The sequence below is a fragment of the Heterodontus francisci genome, chromosome 18 (assembly GCF_036365525.1).
Source record: "Heterodontus francisci isolate sHetFra1 chromosome 18, sHetFra1.hap1, whole genome shotgun sequence".
NCBI classification, from domain to species: Eukaryota; Metazoa; Chordata; class Chondrichthyes; order Heterodontiformes; family Heterodontidae; genus Heterodontus; species Heterodontus francisci.
The window spans coordinates 1539028-1551754 of NC_090388.1; the positions used below are offsets into that span (position 1 = coordinate 1539028).

At 43.8% G+C, this 12727-nt stretch overlaps 2 protein-coding genes across 4 annotated transcripts in view; one reads left to right on the forward strand and one right to left on the reverse strand.

Moving 5' to 3' along the window:
* Window positions 1-12727, forward strand: part of zdhhc17 (zinc finger DHHC-type palmitoyltransferase 17) — a 257851-nt gene that overhangs the window by 230960 nt on the left and 14164 nt on the right. The window contains exon 17 of the transcript XR_010976802.1: window positions 8935-9028. The gene's annotated coding sequence lies outside the window, so the exon portion shown is untranslated. The remainder of the gene's footprint in view (window positions 1-8934; window positions 9029-12727) is intronic.
* LOC137379376 (cysteine and glycine-rich protein 2-like) overlaps window positions 1-12727 on the reverse strand; it is a 52876-nt gene that overhangs the window by 4852 nt on the left and 35297 nt on the right. The window lies entirely within an intron of this gene.

The window sequence follows — 12727 nt, forward strand, 5'->3', positions numbered from 1 at the left end:
TCTGGCAGCATCTGTGGAGAGAGAAGCAGAGTTGACGTTTCAGTTCACTGACCCTTCTTCAGAACTGACAAATATTAGAAATGTCAAAGGTTATAAGCAAGTAAAGCAGGGGTGGGGCAAGAGATAACAAAAGAGGTGTTGATAAAACAAGGTCACAGAGAACAGATGACCAGAAGGTCATGGAGCAAAGGCAAACAATATGTTAATGGTGTGTTAAAAGGCAAAGCATTAGTACAGAGAGGGTGTTAACGGACTGAAAATTGAACAGCAGCAAGTGCAAACATGAAAAAAAAAGTGGGTAAGCAAACTGAAAAACTAAGATGAAATTAAATAAACATACAAAAAAAATGTTAAAAAATGTTATAAATATATGAGAGATTTTCCACAGCTGGCAGGAATGAGAGATTTTGTGCAGATGCTGCAATTCTTGTCAGAGGACAGTAACATTGTTTTGAGAAAACTTGGCAATGCTTTCATTGGTGATAAAGCACAATCTGTGTCAACCAATCATAGCAAGTGGAGCAGAGCATCACCTGAAGGAGATAAGACAAACAGCTGAATGGAGGGGATAGATCTGGTGAAAATAACACAAGTCTGAAGGTAAAAGAATTAGGCAATGAGAGTAAAGGTCAGACCAAGGTAAGAAACGAGGGTAACAAACGCACATTTTTATTTTATTTTGAGATACAGCACCGAAACAGGCCCTTCGGCCCACCGAGTCTGTGCCGACCATCAACCACCCATTTATACTAATCCTACACTAATTCCATATTCCTACCACATCCCCACCTGACCCTATATTTCCCTACCACCTACCTATACTAGTGACAATTTAGAATGGCCAATTTACCTATCAACCTGCAAGTCTTTGGCTTGTGGGAGGAAACCGGAGCACCCGGCGAAAACCCATAGAACAACTAGAGTTATAAAATAAAGGTATAAAACAGCGTTGTCCAACCTTTTCGGCGGAAGGCCACATTATGATTTTTACTCAGCCTGGGGGTCGGTGAGCAAATTTCGAAAGTTAACGGCATTAAAAATTTATCTTACTAATTGTTATGACCAGATGAGAAAGTGTCTCGGGTTCCCGCTCAGCCTTCATCTGGTCTTACTGTAACAGGGTTTAATTTTAAACACACCGGTTTATTTTTAGCTCCCCTTTAGTGAATCCTTGTTCACTAACTTCCAATTGCAAGGCAAAGAAACTAGCCAAACAGGTTTTCTTAGGTTTAATGAAAAAAGGTTGAACTTTATTAAACTTAAACCCATTCAGTTAACACCTACAGATATGCGACGTGCCCACGCAAGCGTGCATACGTAATACACACATACAGATAGAGACAGAAAAGAGCAGAAGAAATAAAGTGGAAAAGGTTGAGGCAATATCTGAAGATGGTTTTGGTTACTGTTCTTCGAACTCGCTGTAAAGTCCTTGATTGTAGGTAGGTCTTGCTTTTCATTGGGGCCCGGTATTCTTCTTAAACTTTGTTTGATGTAGAAGACTTTTCTTTCTTGAAGTTCATGTGTCCTCAGTGGGTCCAGAGGCTTGTGAGAAAGAGATGGGAGCAGACAGGAGCGATATTCTCAGTCCAGCAGCAAACAGTCATTTCTCTGTTCAAACTCTTTGTACAATTCAGAAAAACCCAGGTTGCCAAGCAGGTTAGTCATGTGACTAGCTGGTCTGAACACGTCTGTTTGTGGATTCTCTTGTCTCAGCCAACCCTGAAATGTCTCATCTTACCCACAATACCTGGTGCTCAAAGTCCATTGTGGGTTAAATTGGAGCAGGGAATAGCCCCTTTATCCCTCTAAGCACTGTCTGTTAGTATGTAAAAATGTTTTTCCTGCCAAGTGTCTGGTGATTTTCTTAACAAGCCCTTTCTTCACTCCAGTAACAGTTTAAAATCAAGGCTGCATTTGCTGACAACGTAACCACTAAGTGACATAGTTCTTGCACATGAGCAAATTCAGGCTCTTCAACTGTAACATCGGTGTCTGCGATCCAGCTGCCAGGATTAAAGATGGCGCTGCTCAGTTTATCACAGGAAATGCTTATGGCTTGATCGTTCTAGCAAACTAACCTTACATTAAGTTGGATGGAAGCCCAGTAATATGCTACTATGTAGTTATAGGATACTAAATGTAATCCTCAGATCCATTTAATATTCCAGTAATCCTATTAAATACAAAAGGAATTTCATGATTGTATTTTTGATGGAAGATAGTGAATTGGCACCCCGATGAATGGAAAAGAAAATCGGGCAGAGTATAAAATGTGCTGCCAATTCGTTATTGGGAGTCGTTTATGTGACTGAGCAGGACTGATGTCACCCGACCGCAGCTACTAGCTTCTGCCCCACTGGCTGCTCTCCCTCCTCGGCAACTCACTTTCTCCCCCTCCTGCCCCACTGGCCACTTCCCCCCCCCCAGACCTCACTGCTCCCCCCGTACTTCCCTGGCCAATTGTTCTCCGCTTGCGCCACCCGCTCTTCGGTCGCTCCCCGCCCCCCCCCCCCCCCCTCCAGACGCTACTTTTATGTGGCGCCACTTCCCTCCTCTTGGTCACTCGCTCCTACGTTTGATCGTTCTCCACGTGCCGCCCGAAGAGGCGAGGCGGGCTGCAATGGGTGACGGGGCGACATAGGAGCGAGTGACCTAGAGGAGGGAAGTGGTGCAGCCCAGAGCTCAAAACTCTCCCATTCAGCCGCTTCCTCCAGCTGTGTTGAGGGCTGGATACCCGATGACGCTTAATCGCGCATGCGTGAAGCTGAACTTGGCATGGATACGAGATGACATTCGCACTGCGCGACGACGTCATCCCGCGCATGTGCCACTTAGTCCTGGCAAGATGTAGCTGTGCATATGCACAGCTTGGAACATTCTGATGACGTCAATGGGCCGATGCGTTGTCAGGAGTCACTTTGTAAAATCAATGTTCATATGACAAAATTAACATGCCTAATTCTTGGCAGGTGGGGGCCTGCATGACATCATCAAAACAACAAATGTGCATCTTTGTGAAGAAGCTTTAAATGAGAAGACTAATTTATTAACTTACTTTCTCATCACTATATTGAAAATTGATTTAGTGACATACCTGACATTGTTTTTGCTTGTATAAGTAATCGATCTCGGCCCGCACACTTGATGTAGCGATGCAGAGTATTCTGGATAGATATCCATCTGTCTGGCATGATCTCTCTCTCTCTCTCTCTCTCCCTGTGTTACCCCCTCTCTGCATTGTTCCCCCACTCTGTGTGATCCTTGCTCTCTGTTCCCTCCGTTTCCTCTCCTCTCTCTGTTTCCTCTCCTCTCTCTGCTTTCCCCCCCACTCCCTCCCTCTCTGCTTTCCCCCCCACTCCCTCCCTCTCTGCCTTCCCCCCCACCCTCTTTGTTTCCCCCTCTCTCTCGCACAGTCTCTCTGACAGTTGCACTGAGCGGCAGCGCTCAGCAAAGCAGCTTTGTGATTGGTCAGTTTGTTTAAAAACATGGTGCTGTCAGTTTCACAGCTGACAGCTGCTGAAGCAGGAATGCGCTTCCCAAAATCAGACAGATTTGGGGTTTTACAGCAGGCTTTTAAAAAAAGTCGGAAAACCCCGAATCTGTCCGAAGTTGGGAAGCGTGCTCCTGCTTCAGCAGCTGTCAGCTGTGAAACTGACAACACCATGTTTTTAAAAAGGTCATTGTGCAAGAAGACGACAAAAGGAAATTTCCCATCTCCAGTCATGGAGCCCTGGCTCCAGGTACAGTTTACACCTGCGGGCTGGATAGAAACCTATAGCGGGCCGAATCCTGGCTCATGGGCTGTATGTTGGATAACCCTGGTGTAAAAGGACTGTTGAAAATAAAGTTAAAGGAACAACTATTAAAAACAAATTAAACTGCCATTTCAGTGACCAAAATAACACAGGGAACTGGAGGCATTAATCCACAATGAGGAATCACTGAAATACGGCTACATAAGGAACAGGACTGACAACAAAATATTGCAGGACATAACAGAATAAGAAAGAGGATGGGGGAGCTGTACTAATTACAGATAACAATGACAGTAAAAAAACTGACACGTGGATTGAAATTAAAGGCAAGGACCGATCACACTAATAGGAGTAAACTACAGACCACCTAATGGTGGAAAGGAGGTGGAGGAAGAAATACGTAAGCAAGTATATGAAATGGGTAAAGGACATAAAATAATAATCATGGGAGATTTTAACTACCCCCAAATAAACTGGCAGGAAGGGGTAGCAAGAGGGATAGAAGGAATGTGAGCAAAATTCCCTCCGCACCCAGTATGTAAAAAGCTCAATAACAGAGGGAGCACTGCTGGATCAAGCAACAGGAAATGAACCAGAACAGATAAGAGGAGCAAGCGTGGGGTAACATCTAGATAATAGTGATCACAACATAATACGGTTTAAGATACGTATTCGGGAAGGACACAAGCAAGACACAGATCAAAGTAATAAATTGGACATAAGCTGATTTTAAGGGGATGAGAATGGAACTAAGGGGGAAAAAATTGGAAAATTTCCTAACAAAGAAATGGAAAAGCAGTGACTCACTATTACAGCACAGAGGAGCCATTCAGCCCATCGTGTCTGCACTGGCTATCTGAATGAGCGATTCACTCAGTTCCATTCCCCTGCCTTCTCCCGGTAACCCTGCACATTCTTCCTTTTCATATAACTGTCTAATTCCCTTTTGAATGCTTCAATTGAACCTGCCTCCACCACATTCTCAGGCAGCGCATTCCAGATCTTAACCACTCACTGCGTGAAAAAGTTTTTCCTCATGTCACTTTTGCTTCTCTTACCAAATACTTTAAATCTGCGCCCTCTCGTTCTTAATCCTTTCACAAGTGGGAACAGTTTCTCTCTATCTACTCTGTCCAGACCCCTCATGATTTTGAATATGTCTATCAAATCACCTCTCAGCCTTTTCTTCAAGGAAAACAGTCCTAACTTCTTCAATCTATCTTCATAACTGAAGTTCCTCATCCCTGGAACCATTCTCCTGAATCTTTTCAGTACTCTCTCCAACATCCTCACATCTGTCCTAAAGGGCAGCACCCAGAACTGGACAATACTCCAGCTGAGGCTGAACTAGTGTCTTATACAAGTTCAACATAACTTCCTTGCTCTTGTACTCTATGTCCCTATTAATAAAGCCCAGGATACTGTATGCTTTATTAACCCCTCTCTCAACCTGTCCTGCCACCTTCAATGACTTATCCACATATACACCCAGGTCCCTCTGCTCCTGCACCCCCTTTAGAATTGTACCCTTTATTTTATATTATCTCTCCATGTTCTTCCTACCAAAATGAATCACTTCACATTTCTCTGCATTGAACTTCATCTGCCACCTGTCTGCCCATTCCACCAACTTGTCTAAGTCCTTTTGAAGTTCTATACTATCCTCCTCACAGTTCACAATGCTTCCAAGTTTCGTATCATCTGCAAACTTTGAAATTGTGCCTTGTACACCAAGGTCTAGGTCATTAATATATATCAGAAAAAGCAAGGGTCCCTGGGGAACTCCACTATAAACCTTCCACCAGCCCGAAAAACATCCATTAACCACTACTCTTTGTTTCCTGTCACTCAGCCAGTTTTGTATCCAGTGAAAAACATTTAAAAGTGATCTCAAATTCCGGAGAAATAAATCCCACTGAAAGGCAAGAACAAACTTGACAGTAACAACACAATGGGGATGTAGAAAGAAATAAGGGAAAAACTGAAACTGAAGAAAAAGGCACATATCAAGTACAGAGACAATAAAGGAGAGGGCGACAAAAGGGAATATGTAAAGTTTAGGGGAAAAGAGAAACTGAAATTAAATCATTGAGGAATTTTAAAAGTATTCTACAGACACAAAAAATAACAGAAGAAACACTAGGATAGGGACACAGCCACTAAGGGATACACACAATAAACTCTCAGGCAATGGTAGCAAAATAGCAGAAATATTGAATTGTTACTTGGCCGCAGTATTTACGAGGGAGATGAACATCGTGGACGAGATCAAAAAAATATATACAGACATTTTAGATAGAAAGAGGAAGATAATAGATGAACCAATTAAACGTAGAGAGGATAACACCCTTGATCCCGATGGATAAGTGCATGTTGAAAGAAGTTAGCAAAGAGATAGCAGAGGCACTATTAGTAATATATGTAATGATTCATTAGAAAATGGAATTGTGCCAGAGGACTGACAGAGAGCTAATGTGATTCCTATGTTTAAGAAAGGAGATAGAACAAGTCCAGGGAACTGTAGATGAAGCATCTTAATGTAGGAAAGATAATGGAATCCTTACTCAAATATAGAACACCTTAAAACTTAAAATATAATAAAACAAAAGAGACAACACAGATTTCAAAAGGGAAGATCATGCTTGATCAACCTTACTGAATTCTTTGAAGATGTAACAGAAAGGGTAGATAAGGGGAACACTGTAGACAATTATATTTGGGTTTCCAAAAAGCCTTCAGTTCGGTGCCAGACAGTAAACCTGTGACTGACGTCAGAACACTTTGATGAGAAGCTGGCTACAAAACAGAAAACAGAGAATGCTGGTGGATGAGGTGTGGTTAAAGGTCGTTACTTAAAATTGGCAAATGGTGAGAAGTGGTATTCCACAAGGATTGGTGCTGGGACTGCTGTTGTAAGAAAGTAAGAAGTAGGAACAGGAGTAGACCATTCGGCCCCTCGAGCCTGTTCCACCATTCAATACGATCATGGCTGATCCTCTGCTTCAATTCCACTTTCCCCCCCACTCTCCATATCCCTGGATTCCCTGAAAGATCAAAAATCTAATTGATGTCTGTCTTGAATATATTCAATGATGGAATCTCCATGGGTAAACGATTCCAAAGATTCACAACCCTTTGAGTGAAGAAATTTCTCCTCATCTCAGTCTTTAATGGCCAACCCCTTATCTTGAGACTGTTCCCATGTTCTAGATTCCCCAGCCAAGGGAAGCAACCTCACAGTGTCGACCCAGACCATCCCCTTCACAATCTTGTATGTTTCAATAAGATCACCTCTCATCCTTCTAAACTCCAGAGAGTATAGACCCAATTTACACAGCCTCTCAACAGAAGACAACCCTCTCATCCCAGGAACCAATCCAGTGAACCTTCGCTGTACTGCCTCCAATGCAAGTATATCCTTCCTTAGATATGGAGACCAAAACTGCACACACTACTCCAGATGTGGTCTCACCAAGGCCTTGTATAATTGCAGCAAGACATCCTTGCTCCTGTACTCGAATCCTTTCACTATGAAGGCCAACATACCATTTGCCTTCTTAACTGCCTGCTGTACCACAATGCTTACTTTCAGTGACTGGTGTACAAGGACACTCACTGCACCTCCCCCTTTTCCAATCTATCGCCGTTCAGATAATAATCTGCCTTTCTGTTTTTGCCACCAAAGTGGATAAGCTCACATTTATCCACATTATACTGCATCTGCCATGTATTTGTCCACTCACTCAACCTGTCCAAATCACCCTGGAGCTTCTCTGCATCCTCCTCTCAGCTCACACTCCCACCCAGCTTTGTGTCGTCTGCAAACTTGGATATATTACATTTAAATTCCTCATCTATATCATTAATATATATCGTGAACAGCTGGGGACCTAGCACTGATCCCTGCGGTACCCCACTAGTCACTGGCTGCCACTCAGAAAAAGACCCATTAATTCCTACTCTTTGTTTCCTGTCTGCCAACCAATTCTCTATCCATGTCAGTACCTTACCCCCAATCCCATGTGCTTTAATTTTGCACGCTAATCTCTGATGTGGGACCTTACCTAATGAGCAAAGGCAGGTGAATGGAGTTTGAGTACAAATCAGCCACAATGGAACTGAAAGGCAGAACAGGCTCGAGGGGCTGAATGGCCTCCTCCTGTTCCTGTGTTTGCTACGTCACCCAACTTACGGGTATGATTTTCCTAAGTGTTTGTCACTGACGATCAGATTTAATTGTAAAATAGCTCAATGGAAAAGAAAGGGATTGTACCGAGGGGGCCATTATTGTCTTCACTTACACTTGAAGTGAAAGGCCCCGTTAGATGTACGATACGTACTGTTTAAGATAGTCCATTAATCCATCCCCATCCCAGCCCACATTCTAGAACGGAGTCACAGACTCAGAATAAGGAGTCGATCATTCAGGACTGAGATGAGAAGAAATTTCTTCACTCAGAGGGTTGAGTGTGTTTGGAATTCTCTACCCCAGAGGTTTGTAGATGCTCAGTTAATGAAGATATTCAAGACGGAGAACGATAAATTTTTGGGCGCTAAAGAAACAAGAGTTATGGGGATAGTGCGGGAAAGATAGCCATGATCTTATTGAATGGTGGAACAGGCTCGATGGGCCGAATGGTCTACTCCTATTTCTTATGTTCCTTTGTGGAATGGAGTGATTAAAAGACAAAACAGATTTAAGTCAAAGCTGTAACAGTTTCATGCCAATATCCTTAATGCAAAATGCCAGAAGGTAAATGGCCAATTAGAGTTAATAACTTTGACGCTCAGTCACCTTTCCAATGAGCCCATTATTTTTTCATTCTATACTTGCAGACTTCCCACGGCCTAACTCGCAGCTGGTCAGATGACGGGAACTTAACTTAAATGTATCCCCTCCTCTGGAATTCCCTCATTAAAACTCCGTCTCTCTCTCTCAAGTCGCTCCTTAAAACCTACCTCTCATCAGACTTTTGTAGTCACTTGTCTCAATTTCATGTTACTGTGTATCAAATTTACTTTAACATTTAACTCCGCTGAAGCTGTTATAATAATGTAAGTTATCGTCATCCTGTGGAGCAACAAACCCTCTTTAATGTCCCAAACCAGTTATTTTGTGGTATAAAATTTCCCCCACCCCAGAATTTTTTATGCATTAATAATTTTTTTTTTAAAGGTGGACCTACTGATACAGCACTTTTGCGATAGAAAGCTGCATTGTCCAGAAATCAGGTGGTGAAGAGGAGGAAACTATAGAGTGTTATGACCAGGTGAGAAAGGTGTCTAGGGGTCCCTCTCAGTCTTCACCTGGTCTTACCGTAATAAGGTTTAATTTTAAACACACTGTTTTTACCTCCCCCTTGGGGAATCCTTGTTCACTGCTTTCCAATTGTAAGGCAAATAAACCAGTCAAGCAGGTTTTCTTAGGTTTAAAGAAGAAAAGTTGAACTTTATTAAACTTAAACTCTAATTCAGTTAACACCTACTGATACACGACGCACCCACGCTAGCATGCATACTCGATTAACACACATGCAGATAGAGACAGAAAAGAAGAAATAAAGTGGAAAAGTTTGAGGCAATGTCTGAAGATGGTTTTGGTTACTGTTCTTTGAGCTCACTGTAGAATCCTTGATTGTCGATAGGTCTTGCTTTTCATTGGAGCCCAGTATTACTCTTAAACCTTGTTCGATGTAGGAGACTTTTCTCTCTTGAGGTTCACATCTTCAGTGGATTTGGAGCTCTGTGAGAAAGAGATGGGAACAAACAAGAAGAGGCTGTGGCGAGCCAGCCAGGAAAGGTCTTTTCAGTTCAGGTGCAAACAGTCTTTCTCTCTCAAACTCTGTCCGTACAGTTCAGAAAAACTCAGGTTGCCCAGCAGGTTAGTCATGTGACTAGCTGGTTTGACCACGTCGGTTTGTGGATTCGGCCATTTTAGCAGTCATCCTGGAAAGTGAGCTTCCTCACCTTCAATATCTGGTGATCAAAGTCCATTGTGGGTTGAATGTGCCACGGAATGGTCCTTTGTCTCCACAAGCACTGTCTGTTAGTATGTAAATGTTTTTTTCCCAGCCACGGCTGATCTGTTTAACAAGTCATTTCCTCGCTCCAGCAACAGTTTAAAATCAGTGTTCATATGACAAAATTAATATGCCTCATTCTTGGCAGGTGGGGGTCTGCATGACACCTCCACACCCAGCGGAATGAAATGTGATTGTTGAAAAGAGCATTTCATTAAAAGGGTCGAGAGAGAAAATATAAAAGACAGGAAAAAAGCATGCGTCTCTCTCATTCATTCATAAATCCTAAAACTTATTACAGCCTGTCTTTTCTTGATGGCAGTGCTGCTTTAACTGGCCCTTTTTTGGCATGCCAATAAACATGTGGTTCTTTGGGGAAGTTTTTCCTTGGTTTGACTGCCGAGGGTCTTCGTTCCTGTTGAGGTCTGGGAGTGGGGGCGGGTTGGAGGGTTAGATTTAATTAGCCCCAAGTTGAATTTGTTTGTTTTCTCAGGAGAGTCAGTAGTGGGCGGGTCTATCCTGAATTCTCCTTCAGTGCTTTGCTGAGTCATGCAAAGGCTTTTGACTTCAGGGGGATGGGTGGTTCCCTTTTATTTCTGACTGTGGGGGAGGATTCTTTGCTAATCTCCCCTTTGGCCTCTGCGATATCCTGCCTGCAGGCATTTGTGCAGACTCTACTGCACTCCCCTTGACACTTCAACTAGGTGAGGCATCACCCTCACAGTTTCTGTGCCCCCTAGAGGTCTTTCTTTGTCTCTGCAAGTTCCTGTAAATGTTGTCAGCAACTCTGGTGGGGTGCTTCTAGTGTCTGCATTTACATAGGAGGATGTTGGGTCTAAATTTTTAAATTTTCCAGGGTTGGCTGACCAGACAGGAGGGGTTTTCATCCTGGATTCCTCCCGGACTTCCTTTAACCTGCCCTCTTGGTCGTTTTTTCCCTTTCTCTTTCTAAACTGTTGCCAGCCGTGTGCCTGCCTGTCCCCTTTTGTTCTTGGTGGGGGTCCCTTACAGTTCACCAGCCTTCTGCTGGAGGGTCTTCCTAACACCGGTACAGGACTTAGGGGTACAGGTTTCACTGTAGGTTGGGGTTTCCCCTCAACCTGCCACATGTGGCAACTCCTGCAGTACTCCACCACATCTTTGTGGAGTTTTGGCCAGTCAAACTGCTGTCTCATGCGGGTTTTTGTCTTTCCTATACCAGTATGTACAGCCACTGTAGTCTCGTGGGCCCTTCTTAATATTTCTCCCCGGTACCTCTGTGGCACCACTAACTGGTGAACTACTGTCTACTCCTTGCTCTCAGGTCTGTGAGGAGAACTCCATTTCCTCATCAGTACCTCATTCTTTAAATAGTAGCAATCAGGGACTCCCTCTGCTTCACTTTCAGACTGGGCAGCCTGTGCTAACTCTTGCAATACTGGGTTGGCTTGCTGAGCCTCAGCTAGGGAAAATTTATTTAATTCATTCTCTGGGACTTCTAACTTCTCAAAGAAAGTCTCAGACAGACAGACCTCGTGATCACCTGCCTGCAGTGCTAATTCAGCGTCCTCTGGGGGAGCTGGTTTGATCATGGCCTCACTCATTGCAAATTCAGGGAAACTGCAGGGGACTGTCTCCGGCCACTGCCCTGTTTTGCTGGCCTCCCACGGTCTTTCTTTTACTACTGGGGAAGTTACCACCTTCACCCCCGCCAGATCATTACCCAGGAGCAGGTCAACCCCGTCCACAGGCAAACTAGGGACAATCCCTACAGTCACTGATCCCGAAACTAGGTCGCACTCCAGGTGCACCCAGTGTGCTGGTACAGACATACACTAACCTCCAATACCATTCACCACCTTTCTGGTGTTCACTGCATTCTCTGTAAAAGGGATCTAATGGCCTGTGTTCCTGAGAATCACTATGGTTTTGCTTGCCCCACTGGAGGGGTATGGGTTTGCTCTCCCTTCAGACACAAAGCCCTGATAACCTCAGGAATCCTATTAAATTTTCCTGCACTTGCAGCCGTAAGCTTCCTGGGTCTCACTCTTACTGTTCTGCTGTGCTTTCCACCAGGGTCCCTTCTTCACTGAACGGGTGTGTCCTGATTAACCCTACAGGTTTTCCCCTTAGTTTCCAGCAGTCAGCACTTAAATGCCCTGCTTTATTACAATGGAAGCACACTGGTCTCCAGGTCTCACTCTTACTTACAGCACCTAGAGGAGGGCCCCCTGTGTCTCCTGCTTTTCCTTCTGTTCCAGGACTGCTGACGCTCCCATCACCTTCCCCACCCTTTGTCCTTTTCGGATTTGTGGGGGTGACTAAGAAAGGTTCTGCCGTGGGGAAACTGACTTATAAAATAAAGCAAACTCATCAGCCAGAACGGCTGCTTGCTGGGCTCTCTGAACCTGCTGCTCCTCTACATGGGTCTTTATGGAGAGTGGGAGAGAGTGTTTAAATTCCTCTAACAAAATTACTTCTGTGAGATTCTCAGAGCTGAGCTGTATTTTAAGAGCCCTCAGCCACTGGTCAAAAGCCAGCCGTTTACTTCTTTCAAACTCCAGATAAATTTGATCAACTTGCTCCTTGAGGGTTCTAAACTTTTGGCGATAGGTTTCGGGTACTAATTCATATGCCCGAGGATAGCATTTCTTGTCAGTTCATAATTTGATGAACTCTTATCTGGCAACAGGGAATAAACCTCATCAGCTTTTCCATTAAGCTTGCTTTGTAATAAAAGCGGCCAGGTCTCAGCTGGCCATTTTAGCTGCCTTGCCAGTTTCTCAAAGGGCCCAAAAAACTCTTCTACATCTTCCTCATTGAATTTTCAGATTAGTTGATCTAGTTTTAGCAATCCTGTACCCAGCCCTGAATTCTGCTCCTCCATATTGGCCATGCTTTCACTGGGGTTACTCTGTCACCCCCTAGTTAACTCAAGCCACTTCAGCTCTCTTTCTTCGCATTCTTTCT